This window comes from Copadichromis virginalis, linkage group LG15 (genome assembly GCF_057382275.1).
Source record: "Copadichromis virginalis isolate Kocher_CV1m ecotype Utaka linkage group LG15, C_Virginalis_male_GT1.1, whole genome shotgun sequence".
Classification (NCBI taxonomy): domain Eukaryota; kingdom Metazoa; phylum Chordata; class Actinopteri; order Cichliformes; family Cichlidae; genus Copadichromis; species Copadichromis virginalis.
The window spans coordinates 13,065,647-13,071,591 of NC_140632.1; positions in this window are offsets into that span (position 1 = coordinate 13,065,647).

Genomic DNA, 5,945 nt, shown 5'->3' on the forward strand with positions numbered 1-5,945 from the left:
AGCTAGTATGAGAGCATGTGTGGCGGATATCAGGAGGAAGCGGTGTTTGGCCTCAGATTAAAATGCAGGACCTGGGGGTCCTGCCTCAGGAAAGGAGACCAGACAGGGGGATTTTTCTCACATTAGGGAAACACATGACACAAGCCTAATAATATACACATATATACAAGCGATCCACATATACAAATTTAAATAGAAGTTAATGTATTATTGTTGAACTATCAAAAATGATCTTAGAGGTACTCTACTGCTAAACAGATTTAAACAATATTTAAAGTCATGCTACACATGCCAGAGATTTTAACTGTAACTTTATTGGGTCAGTTCACTTTCTTCTGGGGGAAAGCAAAAATATAAGTCTAAATCTGTGCCCATCAGAAGCTGGGTGCTCCAGTTAGGGCACCTCAAATGAGGACAAACCACAAAGGAGAACACACGAGTATATGCTCAGATACACACGCACACCCACATACACCAAACACTGTGGCGTGTCTGTGTTATTGCATCGCAATATAAAGTAACAATGTTTCACTTACAAGCTGTAAAATGTGATTTATGTTGTATTTAAAGCTGACTGTCAAACACTCACTGTGTCCACATCTTTTTAAGAACGCATTTCTAATCAAACTGCTGTGAAAATGATGACAAATCTATTATAATTGGATCTAGTGGCATTTAGAAGATAGGGGAGAATAATACAGCAAATTCAGGATCACAGATTTAAAAAACACAAAAATAATGGTCAGCATCCCTCAAGCAGAAACAGAAACTAACTACAGCGGGCTGCCATGCAGTCTAATTAGACAAGTTGGCAAAACGTGCTATTAGAGTCATGCTAAATTGAAACTTTGGGATGTATAATTGCCGGCCAGACTGGGTTTGGAGGAGTAACGTCTGCAATTATGATTAAATAAAGACCTGGGCTTTTAAAAAGGAGGAAACGACACAAAACGTGGTGTTCTGTAATGTCTGAGAGCAGACACACTGAGGCATAACCTTATTTACAGTAATTATCAAAGCAGTTCACGCAGCCAAAACCAGAGGCCAAACTCTATGCCTTGTCAGTTTACTGATCCACAAAGAGGCTATGATAACCTGTCACTCACCTCAGACAGACCATTTCTACGATTAGCCTTTCCTGAGCTGCTGGTATCCCAGTATCCTTTCACAGGTTAGATCCATTTAGAAAGTTTCACACCTTCTTAGAAACGCTGACACGAGGTAGGTAAGGCTTCGCGTCAAGGCGGCCCAGTCCGTGGTCCACACTTCTACAGTATGAGGTCAGTTCAGAGAGAAAGATAGACACCGAGTGTGAAGAGGGAGAGCGAGGGCGGGTGTGGAGGGGGGGGGACAGATGGAAGCAAAACGCAACGGAACTGACTGCCCACTGGGAGGGGAGGGAGTCGGGAGGGAGTGGGGGGGAGACTGGGAGAGAAGAGCTCGTAGATCCAAGCAGCCCACTTCCTGACCAATTACTGCTGCAAGACTGGTCGCTCTCCCTCTTTCCAGCCGGGCCCTCGCTCTGCCCCCTCTCTCACTTTGCGGTGTGGAATCGCCGCAAGAACTGGAGAGCTGCCAGCGCTGCAGGCGACACATGTGACAGAAATTGGAAAAAAGCGAGCGGTGCCGTCAGTGAAACTGTGACAACATGCCTAGAGACCGAACAGAAGCAATGGTGATGAGGTGACTGGGCAATGTGAAATAACAATCGGGAGTGTGGGTGGGCGACATGATCCGATGCTCAGGGAGAGAGGGAAGAAAAGAAAAGAGGGCAGCCCAAGGATGAGCTGCCTCATCTAACCCCAAAAAACACACCAACAAGTGGGTCACGTCGCATACAGCAGCACTCTGGAGCCTCGTGTTCTGCCCCCTTGTTGTTCTTTACTCCTTGGAGTTACTTTCAACGGTGCAGTTTATGGGATGCTCGAGGTCAAGGTCAGGGCACAAAAAAGGTAAAACTACTTAAAAAAAAAAAAAAAAAAAGGTCAAGAAAATATATTTCATGGTTTAGAGCTTGAAGTGCAACCTGCTGCGAACAGGTCTGTATGAGCACACACAACAAATATCCAAGCCAGTGGTCATGGTGTGTGCGTAAGTCATTTGGTTATTGTTCTGCATCCTAACAGAGCAGGATGGAGGAAAGTCCCTTTTCTGGAAGCCAGTGACTGTTGTTCCTGCCTCCTGGTAGCGAGGCTTCCTGGGATTGATAAAGCAGGTCCAACCAGCACACACACTTTCTTACTTCCACATTTTTCTTTTTTACTGCTCTGAGATTTTCCAGGAAAAACAAAACTGCACGTGGTGCTACGGCAGTCGCATATGGTGGTAAACACTGACCTTTGATAAGAAACCAACTAAAAACACAACTCTAATGACCTTAATCTTCTGAAAAATACATTTGAGTGAACACTGGAATGTGCAGAAACTACTAGCATACATCAAACAACCCAAGCAATTGTTTTAACCCTTATCTGTGACCTACTGTAGCAATGACCACACAAACAGGACTGATGTGAGTCACTTAACTGGCTGCCATTATTCCAACCAGGAAAACACACAGACACTGTGCTAAGCCCTTGCAACTGAACACCACACCTTGCACTTTAAAACCTGAAGAGACAATGACACGTTCGAGCTTTTAAAGCTTTTAATTCTACTTCGATGGCTGAAGTGTTGGGCAGCTTCTCAAACCCAGAAAAGTAGACTAAAATAACTGAAGTCAGTAAACTAATAATTAAAATCTGGGATTAATGGTCAAAACAGTACTTAATAGTTAAAGTAATGCTTGCTTATATGCATTTTACTTTGATACTATTAACAAAAAACATTAATAACAGACCAAATATACTTGGAGTATCTTAGTTTTCTTCTATGCAAATGTATAATGTCTCATTTACAAGAGAGACCTGTTCCAGACAAACATTAAAATTACAACAATAAAAGAAACAATAAAAAAAGCTAAATTTGTCTAACGCGATGCTAATATGTTAATAATGACAGACCAAAAAAAGTAGGTCCAGTTAAACTATGTATCCTGTGTGAAGTCGTGGGTGTTATTCAGCCGTGTGATTATTCAAAGGAAATAAGTCATATCCCACTCCCCAATACTGGGCATGCCTGTCCACAAGCCAGGAACACTACATTAAATTTATGTTTCTTGTGGACAACGTTAAGAGGTCAATATATTTTGGTCTGGAGGGGCTAGTAAGAGATTATTAGGTGTTGTTGAGTGGATATTCTGAGATGCAGGGACAACTGCAACAGCAGGAATGTCCCTCCCCTCCTTTCCCGCTACCATTTCCTGCTTATCTTAAGCTTCTTGTTTACAAATGAACAAATTAAACAGGATGTGATGTCATTATGCAGGTGATTCACACTCATGCAGCTTTTCCAGGGATTTCCTCCGGTCATGTAAGTGAAGGAAAGTACATGTTAATGAGATCATCATCTTTTCATTTTGTTTGTTTGGTGGCCTTCCTATTCTGATCTCACTCTGAGTATGTCTCAATGTTACTTTCGAGACAGACACGTCATTTCAGACACGTCATTTCTTCTGTATTATTATTCTGTATTCACAAAACCGTGAAAACTACTCATACTAAGAATGAAAGTAACCAATTTGTTAAGTCATCACCACTTTACATGGGCAGCTGTAAAATACACAAAGTTAGAGTAAAGTTTTTTTGCGGGACTTTCACTACGAGAAACTGATACTAGGCCCCCTGCTATAAATATGAATGGGACATCTTAGCAAGTACATGTGTTTGGGATTAAGATTAAAAGCTTTAAATTACAGTTCGAAACCGAGCAGAGGCCACAAGTCAGCCGCTGGGCTGCTCTCGTCAGAAGTACGAGCCAAAACACGACTGCTCGGACGAAGATAAAGGAGGGGTGAGGAAAGCTGTCTGCATCTGACTACAGCTGATGGTGAAATGCTGATGTGTGTGCAGGCGCCACAATCTGTGCGTCTGCCTGCATCTGTTCAGGCATGCGGGTTTGTGAAGGATAAAGAGCCATGAGTGTGTATTGGCTGGATCGCTTTGACCTGTGGAGGCTTTATTTTCCCTCATATTCATATTGGGCTAATACACAGTGCCAGTGAAAACCCTGGAAGCCGAGCCCTCTCCGGCCCTCTTCTCTCTTAGGGAACCTAAGATGTCACTGCACACAAAAGGAGCCATGAAAGCCGTCCAACTCAAGCAGGGGCTATTATTTACAGTACCAAAAGAAAAATCGCTTCTCTGTCAAACGCTACCCCCCCTCCGCCACAAGCGTCAGCCGTCTGTCTCCTTGTAATGCTTCCCTTTTTTTGCCCTTTTCCAGTCCCTTCATTTCTCTTTAAGTCTTCTCTGTCTTCCTCCTCTTTTCCTTCAATCAGCCCTCTCTCTCTTTATAGCCCTCTGTCTCATAACATAATAAAGTAAATTGTGGGTTTTGCAGCCAGTAAGCCCAAAATTAGGCGTAAGCCCCAAACTGAAAGCTTTGCCAATCTTCACTGAGCCATTCAAAGCCAACAGAAAAATCCTTCCTGATCATATAAATCCCTCTAAAGAGAAGAAACTCCACTTGGTGAAGTTTGCTTAAAAAAAATAAATAAATAAGTAAAAGCTTTCCATAACAGCTTCACTTTTCTAAACTTCACAAATCATTTGAAACTAACAACAATTGCAGATTAGGCAAATTACAAATTTCAAAAGCAGCTGGGTCTTTTCATGCCACTGAATGCATTAAATTAGCCGTATCCCATCTAAACTAAACAAATGCTTCCTTTGAAGTGTGTAACAAATAAAAATGCTTTGATACTATTAAAAAAAACATTAATAACAGACCAAATATACTTGGAGTATCTTAGTTTTCTTCTATGCAAATGTATCATTTACAAGAGAGACCTGTCTGGAACAGGTCTCTCTTGTCTGGAACAGGAGACAATACAAATACAAAAAATTTTCCCCTAGCAACAGGCATTTGCTGAATGTGTGACTTTAGATGGATCTCATCCCACAACGCTTGCTTCATCTTCATCCCCCAAACACCCAAATGGGAAATCTCATATAAAGCATAGGCAATACATCTGCAAGCCACTTTGCAACCCTCCTATGTCTGATTCAATCTCTTTCATCAATCTGTTGTCATAAATGTTTGCTCTGTTCTGCACCGAGGGAGCTGCTCCCCCACTTTCTGTTTTATCATATAGGTAAATTTAAGAAAAAGACAACCCTGAACAGAACATACAATACGAGTTACCGCAGATTTAAACTACAGTCTTCAAATAATACTGGTAAACTGGCACTAGACCATCTTCACACTATCCCCATTTAACTTAAAGTTACACAGTACAGATGAGTAATACACATTGAGTGCGAGTCCTGCTCATGCGTAGGAGAAGAGATCAGAGAGATATTCATTTCTGTTATTTGCATGGCTGGTTTCTAATGTTGCTTAGCAGCATTATCCTCAAATCTGTTGTGGTATCGACTGGGCAGCCGACTCCTGTTTCAACTTGTTGATTGGAAGCTACTGTATGAAGAGTAAACTGTGGTCCAGTTACTGGCTCAGTGTTACTGCCGGTTGTGCTGACAGAAGAAAAAAAAAAAAAGTGCTGAGGTCACGTGCTACTTAATAACAGCTAGAGAACAAGACTAGAAATATGTGACAGTCTGACCAAAGAACATTTTCAAAAGGATGTGGAACAAGAAAAGTTTCTGCCCTTGTGTTTACTGTAAGCACAGATGTTACTGACAGGTCCTAACTTGACACAGATGTGACGGAGAGGGCCCCAAAAACATGGCAGCACCCAAAAATATCCTGACACAGCACTGAAGGAAAAAACAAAAATGAAGAAGCCAATGTGCAAAAACAGCTAAAGTCTCAACCTAACATTGTGCAAATAGTGAAGTGAATAACACTCATTATCCTTTCAGGTTTGGTAATTAAAGTTGCCATGG